Source organism: Chinchilla lanigera, unplaced genomic scaffold (genome assembly GCF_000276665.1).
Source record: "Chinchilla lanigera isolate Chin_1 unplaced genomic scaffold, ChiLan1.0 scaffold00011, whole genome shotgun sequence".
Taxonomy (NCBI): domain Eukaryota; kingdom Metazoa; phylum Chordata; class Mammalia; order Rodentia; family Chinchillidae; genus Chinchilla; species Chinchilla lanigera.
The window spans coordinates 23374422-23388961 of NW_004955412.1; the positions used below are offsets into that span (position 1 = coordinate 23374422).

Here is a 14540-nt window from a genome sequence, read left to right on the forward strand (position 1 = left end):
GGGAAAGACAGAAAGAGAGGAGAGAGAAAGAGGGGCAAAGATCCTTGCTTTGGAGACATATTTAGAATATATGAGTATATTGAGAGTGTTCAGATGTATAGAAAGGGGCCTGCACCTCAGATTTGAGAAGGTAAGGGAAGTACGGAATGGATTTTTAAGGACAAAGAAGAGTTAGCTAAAGAACTCATTACCCAGTTCAAACAAAGGTATATAAACGAAAACTAGGGTAAGGGTATTTAAGGAACTGCAGGTAGAATGATGTGAGCTAGATTTTTAAGCAATGAAGCTAGAGACATAGGTAAGAATCAGAGAAGAAGAGACTCGTACATCATACCTAAAACTCTGAAGGGGCTTAAAAAAGAGAACACTAAATCAGACTTACATTTTTGTTGATCACTCCAGTGGCAGTGTAGAGAAATAAAAGTAGAAGAAGCTTGACCATATAGTAAGTTATTTCAGTAAACCAGGAGAAGAATGACAAAAACCTGAGTTCAATCTGTAGTGCTATGGATGAATTTAAGAACATTTATGAGGTCAAACTGATGGATGTAGAAAATGATTAGAGGGTTCAGGAAGGGTGGCAGCTCAGGATGATTCCCTGGCTTCTAGTTTGAGAAACTGTGTGACTATCAATGTTACCAACTCTTGGTAACCAAAGCAGAGACGCTGTTGTAAACTGAGGCTAAATGTGTTATGTCTGGTGTAACATTACCATTTAGGATGAATGGTTAGAATTGCATACAAGAAGTGATACGTAATAGCTAACAGGAAAATTGGGCCTGAAGAAATAAACTCAGCACCTACCATACTGGAATAATTATGAGCCCAAAAGTATGTAAAATCCCCATAAACTGAGAAAGGTGAAGCATAAAAAATAAAGCCCTGAGTAAGATAACTGAGATGTTTTCCACCAGCTAAAAGTAACCGTTGTGTTCCTCCTGGGTCTTCCCTTTTCTAATCATTCACAAAATTTTTTTCCACTGTGTCCTCTACTCAATTGCTTCCAAATATGCTTCATTTTGCCCATACTCCTCCTAAAATGGGATACTTTTGTTTTACATTAATCCATGGACTGGGGGCTGGGGATTTAGCTCAGCGGCAAAAGCGCCTGCCTGGCATGCGCAAGGTCATGAGTTCGGTTCCCGGTACTGGAGAAAAAAAAAAAAACAGGTTAAATCCATGGACTGACCAGAGCTAAGAATATCATGTATCTTTTGCAATCCATAAGGGACAGAGATGACAAAAAACAAAAGGCACCAATTTGTGTCTTCCTACTTCCATAATTCAGATTTGTCCTTAGAAAGTGGTTGCCCACCCAAAGATTGTATTTCCTAGACTCCCTTGCTAATACAATATGAAGGGAAATTATGTGCGATATTTCTAGGCCAAGTTTTTATGAAGCCAAGGTCCTGCAAGGGATATGCAAATGATCTTGAAGCCAAAGCTAACAATGTCACTGAGCCACTAGATGGGAGAAACCCAAAGCCCTGAGTTCATGGAGGAAAACAACAGACAAGACCAGGAGTATTTGACTTGTATAGTAAGCAAAAAATAAATTTCAATTCTTGTATGCTATTGAGATTTTAGTGGTCTATATTTCTATAGCAGCTATGATTTTAACATCCTGTATCCATTAAAACAGCCCAAGAAGCCATTAATTAGAGAAGACATCACGCCCATATATTTACAAACTTGGATTCTCTAATTCTCTAATTATAAATTTTTTTGTTCCAACTGCAGAACTTTACATTTATCCCTATTAGGTTTCATCTCATTGGATTTAACTAGTGTCTGACTATTTTATATCTGAGGATTTGGTTTTTACATTCAGTACATTAACTATTCCTTTCAACTATGCAACATCTCAAACTTGATCAATAGTTCTACTTTTGAACCATTATTAAAAATAATTGAGAGGTTGGTTTTGAACTAACATTTCCAGACATATTCTCTTAATTGCTTTCTGTATCAGCTTTCCATAGAACTTTCCCAACCCTAATGATTCGTCTCCTAATTTAGGCATGCTTGTCTCATCCTACTGAACTCTTGCTTGAGTTTTGCAGGACTTAAAGATGAGAAGATCCAAAGAATAAAAACGTAATCGAAGTAAAGCCAATCTGCCCTCCTCCTTCCCATATCCTCAGCACAAGCTCTTTATCAGTTCCAAATCGCCACTACGGATGTACTGACATCTTCCCTCTCAGCTTCTGGCCTCTCCCACTCTGATTTCTTCTCACAGATCTTTCTCTCTAAAATCTATCCGGCCACATCTTTCTCCCAGTAAAGATTTCCAATGACGTCTCATTACATCCAAATGTCTTCACTTGTTGTACCACTTAGAGATGGACCCCCATTCCCTATTCTCTTGCCTTTTCCACCAGCTCCATCCTGCACCTCTTCTCACGTACACCAGACACTGGCCTTGTAAATATTGTTCTTCACCTTGAACTAATGCCCTCCCCTCCAGCCTTTCCCAGGCATAGGTAATGACCTTTTCCTGTTTGTTCTTATTTTTGCTGTGCTCAAGTTCACTGTTCACAAGTCTATCTGCGCCTTCAGCTGTGAGCAGACTGAGGATAAGGCCGTGCTTTCACTTCTGTTTCCCAAATTCCCACCAAAGCACATCCTTCAGATTCAAGCTCAGTAAGTGTCTGGTGGGTATTATAGTAAGTAACAGAAGGGAAACAAAAGTGGTGAGTGAATGCAGAAGTTGGTGAAAGGCAGAAACAGAACACAGAAACAGAACATTCAAATTGCTAATGTTTACGCGAGGTTAAAGGGAAATACATAAACCCATTATATTCTCCAGTTCTACTGAAGTATATTTGATGGATACAAAATCACATACATTTAAGGTTTACACCATCATGTTTTAATGCATGTATACATTGTGAAATGACTTCTACAATCTAACTTATCTAGCACCTCAAATATAACCATTTATGTGTATGTGTTTGATAAGAACTATTATGGTCAACTCTCTTGAATATTCAGTACGTTACTGTTAACTATAGTCCATGCCGTATGTTAGATGTCCCTAATTTATTTAACCTGCATAACGGACCACTGTGCAATATCTCCCCATTTCCTCCATTCCCAGCCCCTGGTATTCATCCTATTCTGAACTTCCTATAAGTTCAACTTGTTCTTAGATTCCAGATGTAAATGAGATCATGTCATACTGACTTTCTATGTTTGATATTTCACTTAGCAGGTTCATTCAGGATGTTACAAATAACAAAGAATTCCTTCTTTTTAAAGGCTGAATAATATTTCATATATATTACATACATTCATACACATAAATATATAGATATACATGAAATATCTTATATTTTCTTTACCCATTCATCCTTTGATGAACATTTAAGTTGTTCCCTAGCTTGACTATTGTGTGTAATAATGCAATGAAATGAAGTAGCTGGTAACTCTTCTAAACATTATCTCATTTCCTTTAAATATGTACCCAGATGAGGGATTGGTGGATCATATAGTAATTCTACTTTTCATTTCTGAGGATATGTCATGGTAACTGTATGGTTATTTCCATGGTAACTGTACCAACTGATGTCCCTAAAAGTATACAAAGGTTTCCTTCTCTTGCCCAACACTGACTATCTTTTCCCTTGTTGATAATAAGTATCCCATCAGGCACAAAGTAAAATCTCATTAACATATGTGCGTGATTGTCCACCCAGTTAACATCTGACTTTAAGAACCAACACTTTATTCTTTACAGAATGAATGACAGTAACCACACATATCCAGAGCATTATCTTTACCTCACTGATACATAGAATAGATTTTAAAACTCCTTTTATATTTAATTACAACATATTTAAGAAATGTGAAACTGCCTTAATATTTAAACTCTTTCTTACAACTGGTCAGCTCAAATTATCATTATTTGTTGTTTTTTCTATTAGCAAAATAACAAAAAATTAATAAAAATGCCCCACACCTACAAATAAATTAAGTCAGAAGAATAAATCCAATAATTAGTATGGGAATACAAAGCAGGGTTGATTTCATTACATAATAGTTTCCAAAGGGAACTGGCTGTCTTCCTTTGAATCTTGATTAAAGGTGTGCATAGGAAGGATATTCTACTCAATCTCCTTAGAGATTTCTTTCCATGATGTGGTTTCCCTCGAGTAGCTGCTATGATTAACTGGGCTGGTTTCTTTCATAATCGTCCTGAAGCCCTTTGTATTTTCAAACTGCTTTGCAATTGTTTTTTTCTAGGATTTACTTAAAAAATGGTTCCATTCAGTGATGCAAAGAGAAAAACAGAGCTTTGGAAGGTTACTGGCAAAGCCAAGATAAAACAATAGAAAGTCTTTCATTTTTTAAGGTGTCTACAGGGCCCTTTTAAAAAATAATTGCATTTCTAAAATTTAAATATGTCCACAAGAACAGAGCACTTAGCTTTCTTTCTTTGGATCTGGAATAAATAGTGTTATCAGATAAAACACAGGATGTACAGTTAAAGTTGAATTTCAGTTAACAGTGAACTTTTTCAGGATAAATGTTTCATGCAATCCTAGAAGTTCTAATACTGAGTTTTCTGCATCCTCACTAGATCAATCCGGGAGCCCTAATTTTAAAATACAATATCATTCACCCCAGAGCTATATGAACTTAGCAAGGAACTTCATGTTTCTGGGTTGAAACATCCTGATTTCTGAAAATAAAATGTGCAGTGCTCAAAGTGGAAGTGACTTCCTTTTTCTAAAATTTTTTATTTTAAAAATTAAAAAAAACTAACAAAACAACAATGAAGACAAAAATCAAAACAACCCAAAAACAACAAAAACAATACATGACCTCAAAACAAAGTGATAGAAATTAACAATGGTGGCTACATTCCATAATGTTATCTTCAATGAAGTTTCCCAGTCTACCAGACATGAGAATGTAAGACTGATCAAACAATCAAAGACAGTAACAAGTAATAAAAAAATAACATTGGAAATGAGGCAAAGCTTCATACAAGATGGTGGGAGTTCAACAACGGTTCTTATACTGCATATTGTTGTTTTCGGGTCAGTCAGGATGTGACTTCTGTTGTTAACTAGGCTGTATCACAGTATCTTTCCATTGTCCAAAACTTACCTGGGTGTTAAACTTCGGTGTCATGCAAAGCGTGGAGTAGGAAACGTTGAGGTGAATTCCACCACTGACCACTTATGTTATCCTTAGACACATCAAATCCTCAGCATCTCAGATTCTTCAGCTATAAAAATAGAGATAAGAGGGTTATTGTAAGGGTCAAATTAAATGTATATAGAAGTGCTTTGGGTCTATGAAAAATTATAAACAGTGTGGCTTATAAAAAGTCACTCCCCTCCTATAAGAGGCTCTCCCACTTTGTTAAAGTGAGTTATTCTCAAAGCTGTACAGCCAAAACCTCTGTTTCCCTAGGTGATTCAAACCAAATCTTCAAGTTCAAATAAACGCTTAGGTGGTAACTACGAGGAGTTGTTCTACCATCCTTTCTCCTTGTACTTCAGGAGACTTAGGTTAAAATGACAGCCCTGATCCTCAGTTTCTTCAAATAAAAAACGGCCCAATGGGCTGGGAATTTAGCTCAGTGGCACAGCGCCTGCCTGGCAAGCGCAAGGTCATGAGTTTGATTCCTGGTACTGGAAAAAAACCAAAAAACAAAAACAAAAACAAAATAAAAAACGGCCCAAGTAATATCTTTCATATATTTATCATGAAGAGCAAAGGGGAAAAACTATACAACAGGCCTAGCGCCCAGAGTTTCTCACTGGAACTGCGGTCCTGTCTCTTCTCCACGGTTCTCTTGGACGCCTCTGTTGAAGCCTGGCGCCGGGTAGAGGCCACAGGGAGCTGTGTGTGTTTCTGGGGCGGGTCTCAGTTTCCCTTCTCCTCCTCTGGTCAGAGCTCTGCTGTCCGAACCCCGAAGGGGCAGGAGGACCTCCTCCAACCTCCAGGCCTCCTCAGGGATGGGGAAGGGATACGCAATGCATTTATTTCTCTGGACGTCTATGGACCCATAAGGCAATAATAACCTTCCCTAACCTCCACCAGATTCGAGCCAGAAAGCAGCGGGACAGTAGTCGCCTTGACCCAAAGGGGCATCCAGCCTGTCCCGCAGCAGACGGGCTAATGCGATCCAGACCTCAAGCAGCTCCCGGGATTTGATGACGGCCTGGGCCCTCCCTGCACCCGCGCGCCGGCCTCAGCGCCTCTCGCTTCAGACGTGGCTCTTCCTCGGCCACATTCTTCAGGTCGCCAGTCCACTTCTAGACCGGGACAGAGGGATGTCTGCCCTGGGGAACTTCCAAGCAACCCGGGGGACGGCGCACTCACCCTTGACAGAAGACGACTTGGAAAGGGCATCCGGGGCCTTTGCATTCATATCTGTGGTGCAACAGTGACCTCCAGTGGCTGAGCCAGGAGAAAAAACTGCCCCCGCTGGCTCAGAGCTGCACTGTGCCCCCGGGATGCGAGCGTGACGCGTAACAGCGCCTTCTTACAACTACTTACCAGAAAACCTATGCACAGCATCTTTAAAAAAAAAAAAGAAAGAAAGAAAGAAAGAAAGCAAAGGAACAAAGCCGAGTTATGCACCAATTGCATCTAACCACGTCACTCCACTACTTACAACCTTAAGTGGCCCTTGACCTCAGGGACTGACGCCTGAGTCCCCACAGCAAATGGGATTCTTTGGCATCTGAGCACGACTTCCTACGATTGCGCATTTCTTAATACACACCAGGCTTTCCCTAGTCCCTAAGTGGCCTGCACTGCTGCTTCTGCTTTAAATGTCTCCATTTCTCTGCCTGGTGAAATCATTTTTGCTTGAGGATTTCAGATCAGACTTTGCCATTCAGGGACACCTTTAATAATATTCCTTCTAACCGCTGTGTAACTAATTTTGTTTTCAAAACATGCAGCAAATGAAGCCAATATACTTATGTATTCAGGAGACAATAATGGGACATTGTTATAAGATATCATTGTGCTGGGCGTTCTAGATAACAGATAAAAGAAGCCTGGCTCCTGACCTCGAAATGCTTGGAGACTGGTGGGGATACACTGGGCTATGACTGCCTTAGATGCAGTAAGGAGCTGTACTGGCTACACATTCGGCCTAAGAATGGGATTCATTGTTTCAGTTTGTGGAAAAGGCAATTAGACACCCTGCCCTGCTCTGGCTGGGTCTTGAAGGGTGAGTAGGAGTTAGCCAGACAGATGGGAGAGTTTAAAAGAGGAAGGCAGGAATGAAGCACACGGGGAACATGCAGGGTGCACTGGAGCAGGGAGAGTCCATCCTTATGGTAGGGTGGGTCCATGTTGCTGGAATATGGTTTCTGTATTGCACTGCCCAGAGATCAGAGCTAGAGTACAACTAGGATCAAAAGACAGGCTCAGCGGTTCAAAATGCTGCCCGTGGAAATGAGGAGCCACTGAAGATTCTTGACTGAAGGCAATACTTAGGAAAAAAGAACCAGCACCTAAACTAGCAATGACAGGTCACACGAGCAAAACAAGATCAAGATCGGGTTTCTACCCGTTAATGGCACCCAGACACAGGCTGTTAGATAAATCTTGACTGAGAGGGTAAGACCAAGCCAATGCGTGGCTAAACACACAGGTCAGGTACAGAACCCAAAGGGGAAGACTAAGACACAGAAGGCTTGTGAATGGAAACAGGCATCAATGTCCAGAAAATGACAGGCCTGGAGAGGAAATGTGAGAAGTCCAGCTGCCCCCTCATGGCCTGCACCTTGCTGGCTCATGGTCACCATTATAGGCTGGGGCTGGCTGCTAGGAGAGGATCTGACAAAGCCGACAGCAGGGTCCCAGGACTCTGGAGGGCCTGCCTCCAAGCGGCCAGTGGGGCTCCACTCGTACCATGCGTCTGGTAGATGGTGGGCCTGATCCTCAGGCGCAGCTGATAAACACTGACTGGCTGTCCTGCTGCAGGATCTGTTGTTATGTGTCCCTTCTGGACATTACATCATGAGTGGGGGAAGAGAGCTTTCTCTTGGCATACAGGGCAGGGGACTGACTGGTGGCTAAGATGGGAGAGGGGAAAATTAGGAGGGCAGAGTGAAGCTATGTATTTTTGGGTCTGGATATCTCGGGATCCTGCTACACACAGATGTGGGACACTGCCCACCTGTCACAGGCCTGTCTGGGAAAAGGCAGCCAACACAATGAAGGCAGCAGACCTCTCCATCCAGGTTCCCACAGCAAGCTGTCTCTCTCTGTTGCGATATTTAACACAGTGAAGAGGACGCGTCTGTGTACGTATATACATATCCCTCAGAAAGTAAGTTCCTTGAGGTCCACGGAAACATCCTCCCCAACTAGCACAGTGCCTGGCACAGTCAGCACTCAATAAATACTGAAGGAAGCTGGGCGTGGTGGCACACTCCTATAATCCCAGTACTTGGGAGGCTGAGGCAGGAGGATCGCCATGAGTTCATGGCCAGCCTGGGGTACATAGTGAATTCAAGGCCAGCCTGGACTACAGACCAAGACCTTGTCTTAAAAAATCAAAAAAATAAAAAATACTGATGTAAGTAAAGAACAAATAAGCAACCTGAGGATGAAGGAAACCGGATATGAAGTCCTGCAGACATCTGTGGCTTGGCCCCGAGTACCAGAGAGTCCTATATTTTCCAGATGTGTCCTTTCTCCTTTTACAGATGTTGCTAACCTGTACACTAGAAAGAATGTTAATTTGGGAAACAGATGAAGGTGATTTTTAATTCAGGTTGTGCCATCTCATTAACATGAGCAATTTACTCACATTTTCTAAGATGTCATTCTCTCACCTAAAATACAAAGATAACAATATTACCTTTCCCACCAAAATGTGGTGAGAGTAAGAAACTATACATGTAAAGTGCTTGTGCGCTCGGTGAAGCAAATAGCAGGTCTGCCGTAAATATATCTGCTGTGATTGGAGCACGATGTGCCTTCTTGTAGTGGACTTTGAGCCAACACAAGTCCCAGAAGCTGCGGTGGATGGTCTTTTCCTGCACACAGATCAGTGCAGGACTTGGGCGCTGGGGAATGTCTGGTATGACAGAGTGCTTGTGGCCACGGTTTTGTGGTGGGAACATACAGATTAGCACTTGTACCCAGCCTGGCAGTGTAGGGTTTTGCTAGGTATAAAATGGGATCACCATGGAGGAATGCGTGTGCCCATACATCAGCCCATGGTTGCCGGAGTCAGGGATGGGGAGCTACGAAATCTCGGCGCAGAGAATCTGTGGGAGGTACACAATACTGCGAAATCCAAGACAAAGCGCAATACTATAGAGACCTAGCTCCTGGGATTACAGGTGTTAACATAAAGAAGTGAAAAAAACCTCACACAAAGTCACTCTCTGAGTTTGAATGAGATATTCAGTTGCTTAAGACTCACTTTTGGCATCCATTAAATGCCAGCCACCTTCAGTTAGGGACGCCAGAGTTCATGGCCTGGAATTTCTTCTCACATACAAAATAATTCCGCTTGGTCAGATTTTGTTAAGAAAGGAGAGTGACGTCCACTTTAAGAATGCTTCTGAGTCAGGTGGCCACATTTAAGACATAAATCTGAACCCAAAGTGGCTGACAGTGACACAGGTACACATCCTAGGGCTTAAGCAATCCAGAGTCTGGGAGAACTAAGTATCAGTTTGAGAAACCAAGGATCCAGAGAAGAACAGGTTTTTCCCAAACACCTATTAGATGGGATGACTTGAAGCAATCTCATCTACTCTAGAGCAATAATTTGAAAGGATAAATAATGTAGCCCAGGTCTCTAAGATCTGGATCCTGTACCCAAGCACCTACTGACCTTGCCCATTAGCACAGTTCTCAGACTCCCCAAATCCAACTTTTCCCACACTTACCTAAGGCAGCAGCACAGCTTTCCAAGCATTCTTCTTGGTTTCTTCTCCTCTCCTTGCACATCTAAAGAATCATCATGTTTCACACGCATTAGTTTTCTCTTGCTTTTGTAACAAATAACTACAAGGCGATAAATTTAAAATAACACAAGTATGCAATATCCCAACCATTGGTGAATGCCTACCATCTTGTTTGGTGAAGCTCTATATTGTTTCTAATGTTTTTTACTAGTGTTTATTCTCTTTAATGGTTTGATAAATTTTGCATTGTGACATCTGGCAAGCTGGGCAACTTCATTGAAGATAATCATATGTAATATAATAACCACTGTTAATTCCTATCATTTTGTTTTGAAACTCGGTATCAGCCAGGTGTGGTGGTGCACACCTGTAATCCCAGCACTTAGAAGGCTGAAGCAGGAGGATCGTTGTGAGTTTGAGACTAGCCTGGGCTACAAAGTAAGCTCAAGGCCAGCCTGAACTGCATAGCAAGATCCTGTCTCAAAAAGATGAAAAAAAAAAAAAAAGAAAGAAAGAAAGAAAGAAAAAGAAACCCTACATAATTTTTATTGTTTCATTTTGTTTTGTTTTTGTCTATGCTGTTGTTATTTTATTATCTTTTAGTCTCTTTATCATAAAAAAATAACAATAACACAAATCTGTCATCTTGCAGTTCTGTGGGATAAAAAATCCAACACAAGTCTCACTGGGCTAAAATCAAGGTCTTGACAGGGCTACATTCTCTTCTGAAACAATGTTTCCTTTACCAGCTCTTAAAAGCCACCCATATTCCTCAGCTCAGGCACTTTTCCTCTACCTCCACTGCCAGAAACATCTCTCTGACCTATGTTCACGGCCACATCCCTTTCTGACCACAGCCAGGAGAGCGTCTCAAGATTTTTCACATTCTAAGGTCTTGTGTGTCTAGATTGAGCCCACCTGGCTAATGAGGGGTCATCTCTCCCATCACAGGACCCTTTTCTTCAATCAAATATGGAAAGTCCATTTTGCCATATAAGGAGCATACATTCATAGGTTCTGGATATATGTGGGGGATATACATATACTCTGGCTACGAGAGCCTGTATTATCTCATAATCTTCTCCAGAATTCTTTGAAAGGGCCACTATTACTCTCTCCATTTTATAGATGTCTTAGTTACTTTTCTCTCTTGCTGAGACAAAATACCTGACACCCAAAATGAAGGAAAAAAAGGTTTATTTAGCTTACAATTTGTGGAGGTTTCAGTCCATACTTGGCTGGCTTGAAGACAGAGTGGCACATGGCAGAGGGCAACAGTTCATGACCGTGAAACAGCAAAGCAACAAGAGCAAAAGGGAGGACTAGGGGCAAGCAGCCTCGTTCCCTCCTTTGCATTGCAAACAGGCTACCCCCACCCAGGGGGCATGTAGCTCTCACATAATCTCCATGCCCTCCTCTTCCACAGGCGCAGGATGGATACAAAGTAAGCACCCTGGCTCTCTGCTGAGTCACTTAGTCAAACCTCTAGACTCCCCAAGTTAACACAATGTATCAATCATAATAGATGAGGAAACAGATTTAGCAAAGTTGCTAAAATTGCCAGCAGCTCCCGCTGTTACAAGGGACAGAGGGAGATTCTCACCCTGAGACCCCATACAGAGGTCTGTTTGCCTTTCTGTAGACTGTGTTCCTGCTTCCTTGACCCTGTGTTCCTAGAATATCATGACTTTCTGGTCCCACCACACTGGTCACACCACCCTGTCTTAGATTATTGCATTATCCTGACTCTCTCCCGTCAGTCTTATGGTCCCTCAGTCCGTGCTCCACTCTGGGGACAGAGTTGTCTTTGTACATCTAAGTATCAACGACATGCCCCTATGATGTCCTCTGACACCTGCGATGACATCTGTCATGTCCTCCTTGAGTTCCAGATGTGTTCACAGCTACTTCTTTGTAGGGTTGCAGGGCAGATTTATTAAGATGCAAAGTGTTTATTATTGTGCTTTGAATATGTACATGTTTAATAAAGGACTGGCTGCAGAGAAAGGCAACATTTTGTGTGACAGTGAGTAATATGTGAGAGACCTCACCCACATGGATCTAAAATAAATTAAATGGAAGTTTAACCAAAATTAACAAATTAACCAAAATATAACAAATCTGCTTCCATTTTAATTTTTTTTCATGGATTGTCTCTAAAGACTGATTTAGGTAAAAACTGGGAAAAGAAAGGCGTACAGTATTTCAAAAACAACACAGCTAAGAATTACTCAATAACTCATCTAGACCATTCTGTTGTCTAAAACTATAAGCACATAAATGGAGCAAAAGTAACAGAATTTGAAAATTGAATCAGGGCTCCATCTGTTATAAACTACAAGTCCAGACACTGAACTGGTAAATGTGACAGGTGCTTTGCTCATAAAGCCTTGCATCACAGGGAGCATGCAAACATCTAAGCAGTTTAAGGTACAGTACAAGGTGACTGACCTTATAAATAATTTGCATTTTAATGTCAAATGAAATTTTTATAGTATGATTCAGGGAAAATAGTCAGAGCAAGGTCATATGTTATCCCAGACCTGTACATGAAGTTAGCTACACTATTAATTCATTTGACAAGGGTTGACTGCACATCTCCATGTCTCTGGCACTGATACAGACATAAATAACACATTACCTGCTTTGAAGAAGCTCAGAGGTTAGTGACAGAAATAGGTAAAGAGCAAGCCTTGGCAATGCGCTATAGATTTATAGTCCCATAAATAGGGACCTGAGGGAGTTCCAAAGGGAAGCAGCTTCTCTGGTTTTGGATGGTCATGAAATCTTTACTTAAAATGGTAACTCGTGTCTTGCAGAATGCTCAGCAGCAAATCAGGCATCAAAGCGAGGGAGAGAGAGAAGTGTGTACATGTCACAGGCACATAAGACAGCATGACAAGAGCTGAGGATGAGATCGGGGAGGGAGACAAGAGCAAGATTTTGCAGCATCTTGACTGAGATACCAAGGAGTCTGTACTTTACCTGAAGTTAATGGGAGCCCACGACTGATTTTAAGCACAGTGGTACAGCTCAGTTTGAATTTTAGAACCATTATTTGAACTGCTACATGGAAGTCAGGTTGGAGAGGGAGGAACTAAAGCCTTGTTTGTTTAGTCTGTTTGTTGATCCACTTGTTCGTTTTTGTGGCACCAAGGATTTAACCCACGGCTTCACACTGAGCTATAACCCAGCTCTTTTTAAACTTTATTTTTTAATTTTGAGACAGGGTCTTGCTAAGTCACCCAGGCTGAGATCAAACCTGCTTTCCTCTTACCTCAGCCTTCCAGAGTGCTGGGGTCACGGTTATGCACCACAGAACTAGAGGATTGCTTAGAAGCTGTTGTTGTCATCCATGCAAGGGCTCCCAATCCCATCTTGGGTGCTGTGAAGCAAAGAAAATGGACAAAAAAGGCAGAAGAAGGAGGTTTAAAAAAGGTTTGCTGACAGTGGATGTGGACAGTGTCATCCTATGACATAGGAATTTAAAATGAAGACCAGCGAGGGAGATGAAATCAGGTTTTGGATTGTTTCTTGTTAGGGCATCTCTGGAAAGCTAGGGAGAGATGGGCAACAAGTAACCGAATGTCTGGACTTGGAAAGGACCTCCACAGTAGATATAAATTTGAGACGCTTTGCCTTGAGGTGTTGGCTGAAGCCATGAAAACGAAAATGAAAATGAATAAGAAGGGAGCCTGGGAAACTGGTATTTAGGATTTTAGGTGGATACAGAAAACTCACCAGGTAATTCCTGGAATTACACCATGAAGTGTTATTACTGAATGGTTTGAGGAAAAATCACAGGAGCTGAGTATCATTAAAGCTGAGGAAGACATCAGCTCCTTACTGCTGTGTGGTAAGAAGAAGAGCAGGAGGAAGAAGGCACGAGAGCCTCTGAACAGCCCCTTCGGCCAGCCAGCCGCCTGCTCTGCCAGTCATCACGTACATCCTAGCTGGAAATACCATGGTCTGTATCTCTCTATGGAACCTAAGTGATGTTAAGGCAGAGAACTTCTGCACCTTGGTCACTACTACCTTCGTCTGCACTTCCTAAAATGCAGCAGTTGAGTCCTGCAGGTAAGGATTCATGCAAGGAGATTATTCGGGCAGTGGTCCAGGAAAACAAGAGTAAGGGAGGAGGGAAGGCAAAGAAAACAATAAAGTCTTCGAGCCAGTTACCACCATGGACACCTGGTATATGAGGCCCCTGGGAGCCTTCATTGGTGAATGTGGAACACACACCTTTGAAATTTCCTACCCCAGGGGCAAGGGGACCAGGATTTCTGTCCATGTACTCCTGTAGGTCACTTTTTGAGGAATGTTGGGAGATGGAGTTGGGGATAGTTTTGACATCAGAGCACTGTAGCCTACCCTACACATAGCCAGTGTAGCTCCTATGACCAGGTAAAGCACAGCCTTCAGGTAAGGACATTCAAGTACTGGCAATCAGAAATGGATGTTGGGCCAGGATGGATAGAAATAGTAGGGATTAGTAGAGTAACTGAGTGATTGAGTACTTACCTCACACATGTGAGACTCTGGGTTCAATTTCTAGTTCTGTAAAATAATTGAATTAATTAATTGATGTATTAATTAATTAAAAAATAGTAGCTGCAAAGAAAAGGCCTGGCTCTTGAC

At 41.8% G+C, this 14540-nt stretch overlaps 1 long non-coding RNA gene across 1 annotated transcript in view; it reads right to left on the reverse strand.

Moving 5' to 3' along the window:
* The window catches only part of LOC106147873, a 48984-nt gene extending 42671 nt beyond the window's left edge, over nt 1-6313 (reverse strand). Inside the window, exons 1-2 of the long non-coding RNA XR_001232879.1 lie at nt 6149-6313; nt 5116-5236 (exon numbers count right to left, since the gene is read on the reverse strand). This is a non-coding gene — a long non-coding RNA (uncharacterized LOC106147873). The remainder of the gene's footprint in view (nt 1-5115; nt 5237-6148) is intronic.
* Nucleotides 6314-14540: the final 8227 nt, after the last annotated feature.